The sequence below is a fragment of the Leptodactylus fuscus genome, chromosome 2 (assembly GCF_031893055.1).
Source record: "Leptodactylus fuscus isolate aLepFus1 chromosome 2, aLepFus1.hap2, whole genome shotgun sequence".
Lineage (NCBI taxonomy): Eukaryota > Metazoa > Chordata > Amphibia > Anura > Leptodactylidae > Leptodactylus > Leptodactylus fuscus.
The window spans coordinates 195,578,657-195,597,037 of record NC_134266.1 but is presented as its reverse complement, the minus strand read 5'-3'; positions in this window follow the sequence as shown (position 1 = coordinate 195,597,037).

Sequence of the window (18,381 nt, the reverse complement as noted above, 5' to 3'; positions counted from 1 at the left end):
TCAGAAACTGGCACTGTATACCAGTAGTAAAAATTGTGGGTGCACGTAACCCCAATATATTCTTTGAATTCCCAGTCAGACAATGGCACTATATACCAGTAGCAAGAAATGAGGGTATTTATAACCCCAATATATTCTTTGAATTACCAGTCAGAAACTGGCACTATATGGCAGTAGCAAGAAATGAGGGTATTTGTAACCCCAATATATTCTTTGAATTCCCAGTCAGAAACTGGCACTGTATACCAGTAGTAAAAATTGTGGGTGCACGTAACCCCAATATATTCTTTGAATTTCCAGTCAGAAACTGGCACTATATGGCAGTAGCAAGAAATGAGGGTATTTGTAACCCCAATATATTCTTTGAATTCCCAGTCAGAAACTGGCACTGTATACCAGTAGTAAAAATTGTGGGTGCACGTAACCCCAATATATTCTTTGAATTCCCAGTCAGACAATGGCACTATATACCAGTAGCAAGAAATGAGGGTATTTATAACCCCAATATATTCTTTGAATTACCAGTCAGAAACTGGCACTATATGGCAGTAGCAAGAAATGAGGGTATTTGTAACCCCAATATATTCTTTGAATTCCCAGTCAGAAACTGGCACTGTATACCAGTAGTAAAAATTGTGGGTGCACGTAACCCCAATATATTCTTTGAATTCCCAGTCAGACAATGGCACTATATACCAGTAGCAAGAAATGAGGGTATTTATAACCCCAATATATTCTTTGAATTACCAGTCAGAAACTGGCACTGTATACCAGTAGTAAAAATTGTGGGTGCACGTAACCCCAATATATTCTTTGAATTCCCAGTCAGACAATGGCACTATATGGCAGTAGCAAAAATAGTGGGTGTATATAGCCCCAATTCTATTGCTAGGGGACTTGCAGGGTATTTCTGGGGTGAAGGTGGGGGGGCACACCGTTGGAACGGGTATCGGGGGTATATATCGGGTATACGGGAATACACTGACAGTGTATTCCATTCAGGATCCTGGGAAAGCTGGGTTGCGGCGATTGAGCCCGTCAGTGCCACGTTACACTGACAAGCTTCTCCCTGGAATTTAGCTCTTACAAGAGCTGTTGTGGTTGTCTTCTCCTTCCTATCCTAGCCTGTCCCTACCTACCCAGAATCTAAGCCCTAGCTAGCTGGACGGAAACCTCCGTCCTCGGTGAATTGCAAGCTCAGAATGACGCGAACCTGGGCGGCGCTGTTCTTTTAAATTAGAGGTCACATGTTTTCGGCAGCCAATGGGTTTTGCCTACTTTTCTCAACGTCACCGGTGTCGTAGTTCCTGTCCCACCTACCCTGCGCTGTTATTGGAGCAAAAAAGGCGCCAGGGAAGGTGGGAGGGGAATCGAGTAATGGCGCACTTTACCACGCGGTGTTCGATTCGATTCGAACATGCCGAACAGCCTAATATCCGATCGAACATGAGTTCGATAGAACACTGTTCGCTCATCTCTAATCCCTGTCGCACAGTCACATAGTTCACAGTCTCATATGAACCGAATCTGAAATCCACCATTCGTATAAAGTGGAGGTCACCTGATTTAGCCAGCCAATTACTTTTTTCCGATTTTTTTTTTATACCTACATTGTCGTAGTTCCTTTCCCACCTCCCCTGCGCAGTTATTGGTGCAAAAAAAAGCGCCAGAGAAGGTGGGAGGGGATACAAATTTTTAGTGCGTTTGCCGCGTGGTATTCGATTGGAATCAAATATCTCAAACAGCCTGATATTTGATCGAATACCAATTCGATTGAACGCTGTTCGCTCATGTCTAACAATAATGTTATATTTTTATTTACATGCATAGAGATGCTGCTATATGAAATCATGCTGTTTTGTTACCTATTACATTAACCAATACAATTACTTAGATCATCCATAAAGTTTACTTAGTAAAAAAAATTTTTTTTCCTATTTCCCGTTTTCTAAAATCAGGATAAATCTTAGTGCCTGAAAAATCTGGTAATTTCTGATGATATGTAGTATGGACATATACAAAAATATTTCTCATCTTTCGTTTTTACCATAAAGCTACTATAAATGGAATTTCTGAAACTTGCACTGCTCTTTTTTATCTTTCATAACTGATTTTGAAGGAATGTCTTTATTTCTGTACTGATGGTGCAAGCCGAGGGATTATGAAGCATTATGTTGGGCTCAATGACTTTGTACTTCTCATAAATCAAAGAGAGCCTGAGGAGCAACCTAGTGTGTGGATTATACATCATTTTCTGAACTAACAGTTCACATTTGTCACTAAAAATAGAGGAAGGAGAGAAGAAAGAAAGAAAGAAAGAAAGAAAGAAAGAAAGAAAGAAAGAAAGAAAGAAAGAAAGAAAGAAAGAAAGAAAGAAAGAAAGAAAGAAAGAAAGAAAGACTATAACATTCAGCAATTTTAGCACAACAAACATGTTATTTTCCTAGTTGGTTATTAAACTCATAATGATCTGGACAGAAATATCTATCATGGATCAGTGCCACCTACTAAATTTTAGCTTGAACCTGTTCAAATAAACAATTGCTGCAAACTTAACATTCAACACCAGGGTGAAAACGTTGCATCTGTATGTTTTTCAATAAATAAAACCATCTGGATCCATTACTTTGGACTTACATCAACTCCCTCCTAAACTTTGCTACTGTCTTTCCTCCCATTTTTTTTTTTTTACTTTAACTGTACAAACTTTATTTTTTTTTTTTAATTATTTATGGATATTATTGAAATTTAACAGGAATTCAATCAGGAACAACATCTGCATGGAGTTTCCCAATTTTCTGGGTACTCTGGTTTCTCCCCACATTCAAAAGACATATCGCTAAGGGGTTTAGATTGTGAGCCTTACTAGGTACAGTGAGTGATGACAATGTGCAGCATTGCAGAATATGTTGGTTCTATATGAGAAATAAATATATGAGTATTGAATTCAGTCTTATGCATACGTCTAAGCACAAGGCTAAACATGTTCAGGCAAGAGAACCTGGTAAATCAATAACAATGTACAATAATATACTAATAACAATGTACAAATACATGAAGGGACAATACAAAGAACTTTCTAAGGATCTTTTTACTCCTAGGTCAGTGACAGTGACAAGGGGACTTCTACTACATCTGGAGGAGAGAAGGTTTCACCAGCAACATAGAAGGGGATTCTTCACAGTAAGAACAATGAGGCTCTGGAACTCTCTGCCCCAGGAAGTGGTGATGGTGGATTCACTGAACAAGTTCAAAGAGGGCCTGGATGCCTTTCTTGAAGAGAAAAATATAACGGGTTATGGTCTCTAGATTTTAAGGACACGTTGATCCAGGGTTTTTATACTGACTGCCGGATTGGAATCAGGAAGGAATTTTTTCCCTGAATTGGGGCAATTGGCATGAGTCTCATGGGGTTTTTTGCCTTCCCCTGGATCAATACTGTAGGGATTGGTGTTTGGTTATTAGCAGGTTATTAGCAGGTATGAGATCTACATTTTTGAGTATAATATCAGTTTCACCAATTATATTTTTTATCTTATCACAATCCTCCCATAGAATTTACCAATAACATTGTCCATTACATGATATACTAATTTAGAAATCATGTTCTTAATATTTTGTTGTTTTTTTAACCAAAAATAGTAGGTCCGCACTCCTCGGGTTCCATAAAATATAACTTTTAATAAACCATTAAAAACTCACACAACATAGAACACTTTGTGAAAAAAGTAGGAAAAAGACACATAGTGTTTAAAACCGCCGACGCGTTTCGAAGCTTAACAGCTCCTTAGTCATGGCATTACTAAACATTTTCGTATACCCTTATATACGTAACATAGCAGCTGTATAATCAGTAAAGTAGACACACCCATAATAACAGTCCCTTTCGCTTCCAACCATTTTCTTAAATTATAAAGACAATCCTTTTCTAGATAGATTTATAAGCTACATTCACATTCTACATTGCCTTTTTCCATTTACTTACATCATTCCTATATTTCCATTCTTTATTTGCTTTGATAAGCAGGCTCCTATACCTCAATCGTTCGTCTCTCCGTCCCACGTGACGCTTTACAACCTATCCTATTGCATCTTCATATCCAGCCCCTTGGAGCCTTACTAACTTGCTATTCTCCGGTCACGTGGTTGATTTTAACCAATTACCGTACATTTCAAACTATTCGCTATACTGCGGAACATATGAAAGCATGAAATTATTGTATACATAATAACTTTACTGTGCCGTTAGATTTAGTATAATACTACATAACTAATAAGGGAATCAGATTGAATCAATTTACCATCTAAACACAATTTATCGTATATGATATATTAAACTAATAAATGTAACTCAGATCCGTTCTTATATTGAGTCCCAACGGTATTCTACAGTTAAACTTGAGAATATAAAAAGCTTCCCTTTTCAACAACCTCTCTTTATGGTTGCCCCCTCTGATGTTATCCCTTACAATTTCCAACCCATAAAAACGCATGGTGTGAATTCTTCCTTGGTGCATATTGGAGAAGTGTTTTGAGGCTCCCGACATAAGTTCTGTTTCTCCCTTTTCACAATCTCGCATGTGTTCTAAAATCCTGATGCCTAATCTCCTCCCCGTACACCCAACATAATCCAACTTGCATTCCACACAAGTAATGCAATATATGACCGACACGGTGTTACAGTCAATCCTATCATATATTATTCCACTAAAATCAGACGCATTGCTTTTATATTTTTTAGTGACCCACATTTTCGCACAAGTCTTGCATTTTGGGAACCCACATTTCACATTACCACCTGCTGACTTTGATTTTTCTTCTATTTCAGTATAGCAACTTGGGGATAAAGATTGTCCTAATGTTTTACATTTCCTTGTTGTAAACTGTATTCCATCTTCTAATATTTTGTTTGTTATTGGATCTAACTCCAAAATCGGCAAATTTCTCTCCACTATATTCTTGATTTTCTTAAATTGGGGACTATAGGCTGTACTAAATACTAGCTTTTTTTCTTTTATAACTTTGTTTTCCTTTCTCGTACCCCTAATTAGTTCTTTTCTCTCCCTATCTTTAACTTTTTCCTCTGCTCTTTTAATCGTCCATTCTGGATATTTACGCTCCCTGAGTCTTTTTAGGGTTTCTTCTTTTTTATTTTCGTACTCATCAGCTTCGCTATATGCTCTTTTGGTCCGAATTAGCTCACCCACTGGCACACCTTTGATTGTGTGCAGTGGGTGGCAACTGTCAGCTCTCAAAATTCCATTCCCAGCACTGGGTTTTCTGAATAGAGCTGTAGTAACTTTCCCCTCAGAAACGGACCCTCTAAGGGTGATATCCAAAAAATCTATTTCTATTGTGTTATATGAAAACGTGAATTTCAGACCATGTTCATTCTGGTTCAAATACTGAATGAACTCTGGTATGGGCGCTACATTTCCGACCCACACAATGAGTAGGTCATCAATGTAGCGCCCATACCAGAGAAGAGAGGAGACGAAAGGGTTACTGTCAACCAATACATATCTCTCCTCCCAATGAGACAAAAACAAATTTGCCAAAGATGGCGAAAACGGGGCGCCCATGGGCGCTCCGCATATTTGTAGATAGTATTTATTATTAAAGAGGAAGAAATTATGACGAAGGAGGTAAGAAGTGACAGTAATGATGTATTCACAAACTGGAGCTACAAACCTACTATATTTATATAGGTGGAATGCTAGCGAGTTCAATGCGTCTGAGTGTGGTATGCTTGGGTAGAGAGAACTTATGTCACACGTCAACCAGCTGTAGTTCTCATTCCATTTAAATTCTTCAAAGCATTTTAATACTTCTCGACTGTCTTTGATATAACCAGCCGTCCTTGCCACCAAGGGTTGGAGTATACTGTCCAGCCATGCTCCCATTCTCTCATTGAGAGAATTATTGCTGGAAATAATCGGACGAAGCGGTAAAGGCAATGTATTTTTGTGAAGCTTTGGGAGCCCATAAAAGACGGCCGTAGTAGGCGTCTTATTCTGCAAAAATTCTCCTTCTATTTCACTAAATATTCCAAGGGATATTCCCTCATCAATCAACCCCTGCAGAGCCTTCCCAAACTCCTTTGTAGGATTATAGGTCAACTCCTTATAGGTTTTAGTATCTCCTAGAATGGTATAACAGCTTTCCAGATAGTCACTTTTCTTTAAGACAACTGTCTTTCCACCTTTGTCCGATTTTTTGATTATTAAATCTTTGTTCTGTTTAAGATTTTTAAGAGCTGTTCTTTCTTTATATGTTAAGTTGGAGCTCCTATAATTTTTGGTGTTGATGTCTAGTTTCTTTAGGTCATCTTCCATTTTACTTTGAAACAGAGCAAAGCTATTTGCCCTCGATTTTATGGGGTAGAATTTTGGATTGTTTCTTTCAACAGGAATATAATCCTCTACTTTTGATGTATTATCTTCCTCATATATTCTATTTATTAGCTCGTTTGTGACTATGTGTTCAACAACAGAACTATCTAGTGGCATAGATGTCATGTTTTCAGTTACTATATTATTACTTACTTTAATTCTATTCTCACCCTCTTGGTTCTCATCAAAAAAGTGTTTTCTGACCGTAACTGCCCGTACAAATTTATTAACATCCATGATGGTTTGCATAAGATCAAATTTGCTATCAGGTGAAAAATTCAATCCCTTTTCCAATAATTGCATTTCCCCAATAGACAAAGGTGATCCTGACATGTTAACTACTGATGATTCTCTGGATATATTATATTCATTTTCTGTTCTCTCTTTTATTTCAAAACTATCCTTTGAGTCATTAAATGTTGTTTCCATGTCCCTCAGCGTTTCGATCTTGTTTTGTAAGTATTCCTTCTTTCCGGTTCTATTGCGTTTTCCTCCTCTCCTCTTCCTTTTCTTAAAAAAGGTTTCTCTTTGGACATATGTACATTATTCCCATGATTTTCTGTAGAATCTGAAGAAAATTCCAATGTGTGTCTAGAGTTCGTAGCGTATGAAGTTTCAGTCGTATCTCTAGTTGAATTAAATGACACATTATATTGTCGATTTCGCCGTGCACCCGTTCGCCCCTGTGTCTTAAGTATTGACTTGGGATATGGTGAGGAGGTAAAAAATGAGGCAGACATAGTAGACATCGAAACTTTAGGATATACTTTATCATTTTTATAGTCCTCGATATCTCTTTGGAATTTCTTCTTTTTATTTTCCATTATTTTTTTCTCCAGATTCTCTATATTTACTGTAATTTTTTCATCCATATTTTTCAGTGTCATATTCAGATTAACCTTGTCAATCTTGTCTTGTAATGAAATAAGTTCTTCCTGTATTTTGATAATTTTCTTTTGTTCGAAACTTACTATAAGCTCCATTAATTTTAGGGAACAATTGGTGAGTATATGGTTCCACTTTTCCATGAATGTGTCATCATACACAAACGTCGGGAGTTTCCTGATTCGCAAGCCCCGCGGCACCATCTCTTTTTGGATGTATTGATTTAAGGTAGTATGGTCCCAGAAGATTTTAAGTTCCTGGATCAAAAGTTTTTCTTTTTTACGAATGCAATCTTTGATTGCTAAATCTGGTTCCATATTCTCTTCTACTTCCTGACCAAATACTGCTGCTATTTTTCTGTTACGTTTATCACCATTAAACTCCATTATACAGAGCTAATACAATCGGTGAATCCAAACTAACACAGTCCAATATATTTCACAAATGCAAAAGAAAAAAGTCTCGATCTCACCATATGAGTAAGCTCCAGGATAACCCTCCGGGTGCACGGCCTTTAACCTCCGGACTGAATGAGGCAACTCCACAGCTGAATCTTTAACCAAAAATAGTAGGTCCGCACTCCTCGGGTTCCATAAAATATAACTTTTAATAAACCATTAAAAACTCACACAACATAGAACACTTTGTGAAAAAAGTAGGAAAAAGACACATAGTGTTTAAAACCGCCGACACGTTTCGAAGCTTAACAGCTCCTTAGTCATGGCATTACTAAACATTTTCGTATACCCTTATATACGTAACATAGCAGCTGTATAATCAGTAAAGTAGACACACCCATAATAACAGTCCCTTTCGCTTCCAACCATTTTCTTAAATTATAAAGACAATCCTTTTCTAGATAGATTTATAAGCTACATTCACATTCTACATTGCCTTTTTCCATTTACTTACATCATTCCTATATTTCCATTCTTTATTTGCTTTGATAAGCAGGCTCCTATACCTCAATCGTTCGTCTCTCCGTCCCACGTGACGCTTTACAACCTATCCTATTGCATCTTCATATCCAGCCCCTTGGAGCCTTACTAACTTGCTATTCTCCGGTCACGTGGTTGATTTTAACCAATTACCGTACATTTCAAACTATTCGCTATACTGCGGAACATATGAAAGCATGAAATTATTGTATACATAATAACTTTACTGTGCCGTTAGATTTAGTATAATACTACATAACTAATAAGGGAATCAGATTGAATCAATTTACCATCTAAACACAATTTATCGTATATGATATATTAAACTAATAAATGTAACTCAGATCCGTTCTTATATTGAGTCCCAACGGTATTCTACAGTTAAACTTGAGAATATAAAACATTAGGACAATCTTTATCCCCAAGTTGCTATACTGAAATAGAAGAAAAATCAAAGTCAGCAGGTGGTAATGTGAAATGTGGGTTCCCAAAATGCAAGACTTGTGCGAAAATGTGGGTCACTAAAAAATATAAAAGCAATGCGTCTGATTTTAGTGGAATAATATATGATAGGATTGACTGTAACACCGTGTCGGTCATATATTGCATTACTTGTGTGGAATGCAAGTTGGATTATGTTGGGTGTACGGGGAGGAGATTAGGCATCAGGATTTTAGAACACATGCGAGATTGTGAAAAGGGAGAAACAGAACTTATGTCGGGAGCCTCAAAACACTTCTCCAATATGCACCAAGGAAGAATTCACACCATGCGTTTTTATGGGTTGGAAATTGTAAGGGATAACATCAGAGGGGGCAACCATAAAGAGAGGTTGTTGAAAAGGGAAGCTTTTTATATTCTCAAGTTTAACTGTAGAATACCGTTGGGACTCAATATAAGAACGGATCTGAGTTACATTTATTAGTTTAATATATCATATACGATAAATTGTGTTTAGATGGTAAATTGATTCAATCTGATTCCCTTATTAGTTATGTAGTATTATACTAAATCTAACGGCACAGTAAAGTTATTATGTATACAATAATTTCATGCTTTCATATGTTCCGCAGTATAGCGAATAGTTTGAAATGTACGGTAATTGGTTAAAATCAACCACGTGACCGGAGAATAGCAAGTTAGTAAGGCTCCAAGGGGCTGGATATGAAGATGCAATAGGATAGGTTGTAAAGCGTCACGTGGGACGGAGAGACGAACGATTGAGGTATAGGAGCCTGCTTATCAAAGCAAATAAAGAATGGAAATATAGGAATGATGTAAGTAAATGGAAAAAGGCAATGTAGAATGTGAATGTAGCTTATAAATCTATCTAGAAAAGGATTGTCTTTATAATTTAAGAAAATGGTTGGAAGCGAAAGGGACTGTTATTATGGGTGTGTCTACTTTACTGATTATACAGCTGCTATGTTACGTATATAAGGGTATACGAAAATGTTTAGTAATGCCATGACTAAGGAGCTGTTAAGCTTCGAAACGCGTCGGCGGTTTTAAACACTATGTGTCTTTTTCCTACTTTTTTCACAAAGTGTTCTATGTTGTGTGAGTTTTTAATGGTTTATTAAAAGTTATATTTTATGGAACCCGAGGAGTGCGGACCTACTATTTTTGGTTAAAGATTCAGCTGTGGAGTTGCCTCATTCAGTCCGGAGGTTAAAGGCCGTGCACCCGGAGGGTTATCCTGGAGCTTACTCATATGGTGAGATCGAGACTTTTTTCTTTTGCATTTGTGAAATATATTGGACTGTGTTAGTTTGGATTCACCGATTGTATTAGCTCTGTATAATGGAGTTTAATGGTGATAAACGTAACAGAAAAATAGCAGCAGTATTTGGTCAGGAAGTAGAAGAGAATATGGAACCAGATTTAGCAATCAAAGATTGCATTCGTAAAAAAGAAAAACTTTTGATCCAGGAACTTAAAATCTTCTGGGACCATACTACCTTAAATCAATACATCCAAAAAGAGATGGTGCCGCGGGGCTTGCGAATCAGGAAACTCCCGACGTTTGTGTATGATGACACATTCATGGAAAAGTGGAACCATATACTCACCAATTGTTCCCTAAAATTAATGGAGCTTATAGTAAGTTTCGAACAAAAGAAAATTATCAAAATACAGGAAGAACTTATTTCATTACAAGACAAGATTGACAAGGTTAATCTGAATATGACACTGAAAAATATGGATGAAAAAATTACAGTAAATATAGAGAATCTGGAGAAAAAAATAATGGAAAATAAAAAGAAGAAATTCCAAAGAGATATCGAGGACTATAAAAATGATAAAGTATATCCTAAAGTTTCGATGTCTACTATGTCTGCCTCATTTTTTACCTCCTCACCATATCCCAAGTCAATACTTAAGACACAGGGGCGAACGGGTGCACGGCGAAATCGACAATATAATGTGTCATTTAATTCAACTAGAGATACGACTGAAACTTCATACGCTACGAACTCTAGACACACATTGGAATTTTCTTCAGATTCTACAGAAAATCATGGGAATAATGTACATATGTCCAAAGAGAAACCTTTTTTAAGAAAAGGAAGAGGAGAGGAGGAAAACGCAATAGAACCGGAAAGAAGGAATACTTACAAAACAAGATCGAAACGCTGAGGGACATGGAAACAACATTTAATGACTCAAAGGATAGTTTTGAAATAAAAGAGAGAACAGAAAATGAATATAATATATCCAGAGAATCATCAGTAGTTAACATGTCAGGATCACCTTTGTCTATTGGGGAAATGCAATTATTGGAAAAGGGATTGAATTTTTCACCTGATAGCAAATTTGATCTTATGCAAACCATCATGGATGTTAATAAATTTGTACGGGCAGTTACGGTCAGAAAACACTTTTTTGATGAGAACCAAGAGGGTGAGAATAGAATTAAAGTAAGTAATAATATAGTAACTGAAAACATGACATCTATGCCACTAGATAGTTCTGTTGTTGAACACATAGTCACAAACGAGCTAATAAATAGAATATATGAGGAAGATAATACATCAAAAGTAGAGGATTATATTCCTGTTGAAAGAAACAATCCAAAATTCTACCCCATAAAATCGAGGGCAAATAGCTTTGCTCTGTTTCAAAGTAAAATGGAAGATGACCTAAAGAAACTAGACATCAACACCAAAAATTATAGGAGCTCCAACTTAACATATAAAGAAAGAACAGCTCTTAAAAATCTTAAACAGAACAAAGATTTAATAATCAAAAAATCGGACAAAGGTGGAAAGACAGTTGTCTTAAAGAAAAGTGACTATCTGGAAAGCTGTTATACCATTCTAGGAGATACTAAAACCTATAAGGAGTTGACCTATAATCCTACAAAGGAGTTTGGGAAGGCTCTGCAGGGGTTGATTGATGAGGGAATATCCCTTGGAATATTTAGTGAAATAGAAGGAGAATTTTTGCAGAATAAGACGCCTACTACGGCCGTCTTTTATGGGCTCCCAAAGCTTCACAAAAATACATTGCCTTTACCGCTTCGTCCGATTATTTCCAGCAATAATTCTCTCAATGAGAGAATGGGAGCATGGCTGGACAGTATACTCCAACCCTTGGTGGCAAGGACGGCTGGTTATATCAAAGACAGTCGAGAAGTATTAAAATGCTTTGAAGAATTTAAATGGAATGAGAACTACAGCTGGTTGACGTGTGACATAAGTTCTCTCTACCCAAGCATACCACACTCAGACGCATTGAACTCGCTAGCATTCCACCTATATAAATATAGTAGGTTTGTAGCTCCAGTTTGTGAATACATCATTACTGTCACTTCTTACCTCCTTCGTCATAATTTCTTCCTCTTTAATAATAAATACTATCTACAAATATGCGGAGCGCCCATGGGCGCCCCGTTTTCGCCATCTTTGGCAAATTTGTTTTTGTCTCATTGGGAGGAGAGATATGTATTGGTTGACAGTAACCCTTTCGTCTCCTCTCTTCTCTGGTATGGGCGCTACATTGATGACCTACTCATTGTGTGGGTCGGAAATGTAGCGCCCATACCAGAGTTCATTCAGTATTTGAACCAGAATGAACATGGTCTGAAATTCACGTTTTCATATAACACAATAGAAATAGATTTTTTGGATATCACCCTTAGAGGGTCCGTTTCTGAGGGGAAAGTTACTACAGCTCTATTCAGAAAACCCAGTGCTGGGAATGGAATTTTGAGAGCTGACAGTTGCCACCCACTGCACACAATCAAAGGTGTGCCAGTGGGTGAGCTAATTCGGACCAAAAGAGCATATAGCGAAGCTGATGAGTACGAAAATAAAAAAGAAGAAACCCTAAAAAGACTCAGGGAGCGTAAATATCCAGAATGGACGATTAAAAGAGCAGAGGAAAAAGTTAAAGATAGGGAGAGAAAAGAACTAATTAGGGGTACGAGAAAGGAAAACAAAGTTATAAAAGAAAAAAAGCTAGTATTTAGTACAGCCTATAGTCCCCAATTTAAGAAAATCAAGAATATAGTGGAGAGAAATTTGCCGATTTTGGAGTTAGATCCAATAACAAACAAAATATTAGAAGATGGAATACAGTTTACAACAAGGAAATGTAAAACATTAGGACAATCTTTATCCCCAAGTTGCTATACTGAAATAGAAGAAAAATCAAAGTCAGCAGGTGGTAATGTGAAATGTGGGTTCCCAAAATGCAAGACTTGTGCGAAAATGTGGGTCACTAAAAAATATAAAAGCAATGCGTCTGATTTTAGTGGAATAATATATGATAGGATTGACTGTAACACCGTGTCGGTCATATATTGCATTACTTGTGTGGAATGCAAGTTGGATTATGTTGGGTGTACGGGGAGGAGATTAGGCATCAGGATTTTAGAACACATGCGAGATTGTGAAAAGGGAGAAACAGAACTTATGTCGGGAGCCTCAAAACACTTCTCCAATATGCACCAAGGAAGAATTCACACCATGCGTTTTTATGGGTTGGAAATTGTAAGGGATAACATCAGAGGGGGCAACCATAAAGAGAGGTTGTTGAAAAGGGAAGCTTTTTATATTCTCAAGTTTAACTGTAGAATACCGTTGGGACTCAATATAAGAACGGATCTGAGTTACATTTATTAGTTTAATATATCATATACGATAAATTGTGTTTAGATGGTAAATTGATTCAATCTGATTCCCTTATTAGTTATGTAGTATTATACTAAATCTAACGGCACAGTAAAGTTATTATGTATACAATAATTTCATGCTTTCATATGTTCCGCAGTATAGCGAATAGTTTGAAATGTACGGTAATTGGTTAAAATCAACCACGTGACCGGAGAATAGCAAGTTAGTAAGGCTCCAAGGGGCTGGATATGAAGATGCAATAGGATAGGTTGTAAAGCGTCACGTGGGACGGAGAGACGAACGATTGAGGTATAGGAGCCTGCTTATCAAAGCAAATAAAGAATGGAAATATAGGAATGATGTAAGTAAATGGAAAAAGGCAATGTAGAATGTGAATGTAGCTTATAAATCTATCTAGAAAAGGATTGTCTTTATAATTTAAGAAAATGGTTGGAAGCGAAAGGGACTGTTATTATGGGTGTGTCTACTTTACTGATTATACAGCTGCTATGTTACGTATATAAGGGTATACGAAAATGTTTAGTAATGCCATGACTAAGGAGCTGTTAAGCTTCGAAACGCGTCGGCGGTTTTAAACACTATGTGTCTTTTTCCTACTTTTTTCACAAAGTGTTCTATGTTGTGTGAGTTTTTAATGGTTTATTAAAAGTTATATTTTATGGAACCCGAGGAGTGCGGACCTACTATTTTTGGTTAAAGATTCAGCTGTGGAGTTGCCTCATTCAGTCCGGAGGTTAAAGGCCGTGCACCCGGAGGGTTATCCTGGAGCTTACTCATATGGTGAGATCGAGACTTTTTTCTTTTGCATTTTGTTGTTTTATTTACAGTGTTAGTTTGTGATATACAGCGTTGATTTGTATTAAGTAGAAATAATGATTTTGATTACATAAAGTAATTAGAACACTATTTTATAATTCAATAATTGTTGCTGCTATTACATGCTCTGCTAATACGTCTTCTGCATAATTTTTTTTGATATTGTGTTCTTATTACAACTCTTCTCATAGCTTCATAATCTAATATAAAATAGAAATCTTTAATCAGTTCTTTGGAGTAGAAATGTATCAGGACTTAGATGACTACTTCTTATTTTTCAATGGCTATGTCATTGCATAAGACATATCTTAAATTTCTCATCAGTTTTCCATTTCAGCGTGCTAAGTTCCTCAAGAATTCTACACAATTCTGATCTCCAACTGTGATGGCCGCAGCTTAACACAGCTCCGCATCACACATTGCATCTAGTGACTCACAGAAGTCTTCCACAGTGAGTACCCTCAGCTACCCGCATATAGCCATGGCTAAGAAGGGGAAAAAAGGGCCTCCAAAGCAGCTCATTTTTTCATGGTGCCTACCAGGGGCCATACCAGAATCCGTCACTGTCAAGGAACTTGTTCCCTACCTAAACAAATTATTATGGTTTTGCTGCCCCAATGCTCTGATAACAACTTGATTATTGATAGAGATGAGCGAACAGCGTTCAATCAAGTACATGTTCGATCGGATATCAGGCTGTTCAAGATGTTTGATTCGAGTCAAACACCAGGTGGCAAACTCACTAAAAATTTGATTCCCCTCCCACCTTCCCTAGCACTTTTTTTGCTCCAATAACTGTGCAAGGGAGGTGGGACAGGAACTATGACAACAGAGGCATCGAAAAAAAATCGGAAAAAGTAATTGGCTGGCTAAATCAGGTGACCTCCACTTTATACGAAGAGTGGATTTAATATCCGGTTCATATGAGACTGTGAACTATGTGATTGTGAGACAGGGATAGATGTACAGGCAAGGATAGCTAGGGATTACCTTTATTTAGGTGGGAATGTCACTCACACAGCTCTTTGGGGCTCTATCTGGTCGGGATCCCTGTCAGCTTGCGATATGCAGGAGCTGACTTTTTCCCATAGGAATGCATTGACCAGCTTTGATTGTCCAAATGCCATACAGAGTACAGCATTCGGCCAATCAACGCTGGTTCTGCCAGAGGCTCGTCTGTGAGGAGGCAGAGTCTAAGATCGGACCAGAATGGAGACTGCTGTGGACTGATCTTAGACTCCGCCTCCTCTGCAGAACCAGTGTTGATCGGCCGAATGCTGTACTCTGTATGGCATTCGGCCAATCAATGCTGATCAATGCATTCCTATGCCGAGATGTAGTAGTGCCGGCCGTGCGCTCAGCACTGCTACACAGCAATCAATGCTGGTCAATGCATTCCTATGGGAAAAAGTCATCTCCCGCATATCGCAAGCTGACAGGGATCCCACGTAATACAGTGACTTGGGCATGTTAGATGCCCCCAGACATGCTTCCCCTGCTGTCTCAGTTGCATTCCAGGGTGTTGGCATCATGTCCTGGGGTGTCATAGTGGACTTGGTGACCCTCCTGAGTTGAATAGTGGTTTCCCCCTAAACGAGTATTTATTCCCCATAGACTATAATGGGGTTCGATGTTCGATCGCACAGTCGAGTATTGAGCGGCTACTCGAATCAAACTTTGAACATTTCATTGTTCACTCATCTCTAATTATTGATAGAGTACACCTACCAACACACCAAAGAGCACATACCAAGAGATACAATAGCTCATATACATTTATTTCATGCTAAACACAGTCTTATAATGTCATCCAGGAAAATCTTCTCTCTACTGCAGCCTTTCGCAGAAGTCAAAGTATTCACAGACTTGTCAAAGGCTACCATTGCAACCGTGCACTGATCACCACAATATTATGACAAAATAAGGGGCAACATGGTGGCTCAGTGGTTAGCACTACAGCCTTGCAGCGCTGGAGTCCTGGGTTCAAATCCTGCCAGGAACAACAACTGCAAGGAGTTTGTATGTTCTCCCTGTGCTTGTGTGGATTTCCTCCCATACTCCAAAAACATACTGATAGGTAAAAATTTACATTGTGATCCCTATATGGGGCTCCCAATCTACATACAAAAAAAGTAGAAAATTGTGAGACATGTGCAGGGGCAGCAAACTGTTTGTGGCAATCTAAATATTTATCATGATTAGAGATGAGCGAGTACTATTCGAAATGGCCGTTTCGAATAGCACGCACCCATAGGAATGAATGGAAGCAGCTGGCACGCAGACTTTGCTGGCAGCCGGCCGCTTAACCCCCTGCGTGCCGGCTGCGTCCATTCATTCCTATGGGTGCGTGCTATTCGAAATGGGAGTTTTGAATAGTACTCGCTTATCTCTAATCATGATGCCTCAACAGATTCTACCTACAAGGGAAAACACCATCCCCCACAGTAAATCCCATGGCTCAGACAGGAAGAGCTGTATGATGTATGGTGATACTTCAATGTGTCAGAACGAGGGTATACTTTTTTCTATACTAGGCATCAATCATACTAGGATTGATATGTTTTTGGAACATAAAGATCTAACGTCAGGTCACAGCTGTGACATTGGCAATATTACACGATCAGACCATGCACCGATCACAATCACTAGCAACTCTCCAAGGGATGGGGGCCTCTACCACTTGGTGCAATAACACTTATGGAATGTCTTTGAAATCAGTAACAGAGAGTTTATAGAAATTGAGGAATTTTTTCCATTAATGTCCCTTCAGTAGAAAGTCAGTTTAGTCTCTGGAACTCACATGAAGCATATACTGTATCCAAGGGCTCCTGATTCAGAATGCTTTTGACGTAACAGAATGCGTGCTCTGAAGGAGTTGCTCCTTTTAATTGAAACCCTAGAGAACCAGCATAAAGCCACCCATTCTTTAATTTTATCAGATTCTTTGAGAAAAGCTAGATAGGAACTGAAAAATCATTTATTGGTAGACTTTGAAAAACACACAGAGAAGTAAAGCATCTTGTTATTGCTGTCATAGTAAAGCCAGCAAACTTATGGCCCAAAAGAGTCAAAGTGGCTAGAGTTAAATCTAGAACCCCATTTCCAGTTGCAAAATCATCCAACACTAAACTATTTCATCCTCAACAGATGAATTTAGCTTGTTTTTTTCTAGGACTATACAATTTGAAAGTTGACCCAGAAATGTCACAATCTTCTGGTTCACAATTAAGTTAATTTCTAGACGCTTTGGCCCTACTGTCTCTCTTAGTGGAACAACTGTCTTCACTAAATACCCCAATCACTAACTTAGAGGTTGAGAGTACTATTAACAGACTGATATTGAAAAAAATCCCATGGACCATGGATGGTTTTTGGGGGGAGAATATTAAAAAAAATTTAAGTCCCTTCTCCTGACAATTGGTAAATTCTCAGCAGAGATGTTCTCTGCAACTATAATAACCCTCCCCAATCCTCCACCTCAAATTATTATCCGATATCCTTACTGAACATGGATGTCAAGTTGTATGCCAAGGACCTTGCCAATAAACTTTTATATATATTGCCCTCCTTTATTATGGGCAACCAGGTAGGCTTTACTAAGGGGAGACAGGCCCCTGATGGCACAAGATGGCTGGTGACCGGGGTGGAGTCTGACCGCGTGACTGAATGGCTGTGTTCCCTTAGGGCTCCGCAGTTCATAGCCTATTTCACCGCTTCTCTCCAGCATTATACACCCGAACATGGTCAAATATGGCAAAGAGAAGGGCCAGGATCTCCTGAGCACCCCAAAAACCGCTAAACAACAAGGTATGTTGCAAACTTACCTCAAGAAGAAACCCGCGCTGTCTCCTGCGAGGTCCTCTAAGATGGCGCCGTCTCTTTCTCAAAGCACGGAAGGTATGGAGGACTCTGATATGGAAGACCCAGCTGCAACGGCTAAGGCTGATGAAGGTACTGTGGCTATGACACAAGCCTTTTTCCAACGTGCACTAACTACGGCACTAGGTCCAGTAATGGAACAGTTGGCGGACATTAGAGGAGTGATGGAGTCATTAGGACTCAGAGTTTCGGGCCTAGAGTCAGCCTGCAATACCATCTCGGCGCACACTGAGATTGCTGCGTCACAGCTAGCTGTTCATAAGGAATACATTGATAGGTCTCTTCTACTAATAGAAGATCAAGAGAATAGAGGTAGAAGGAGGAATATAC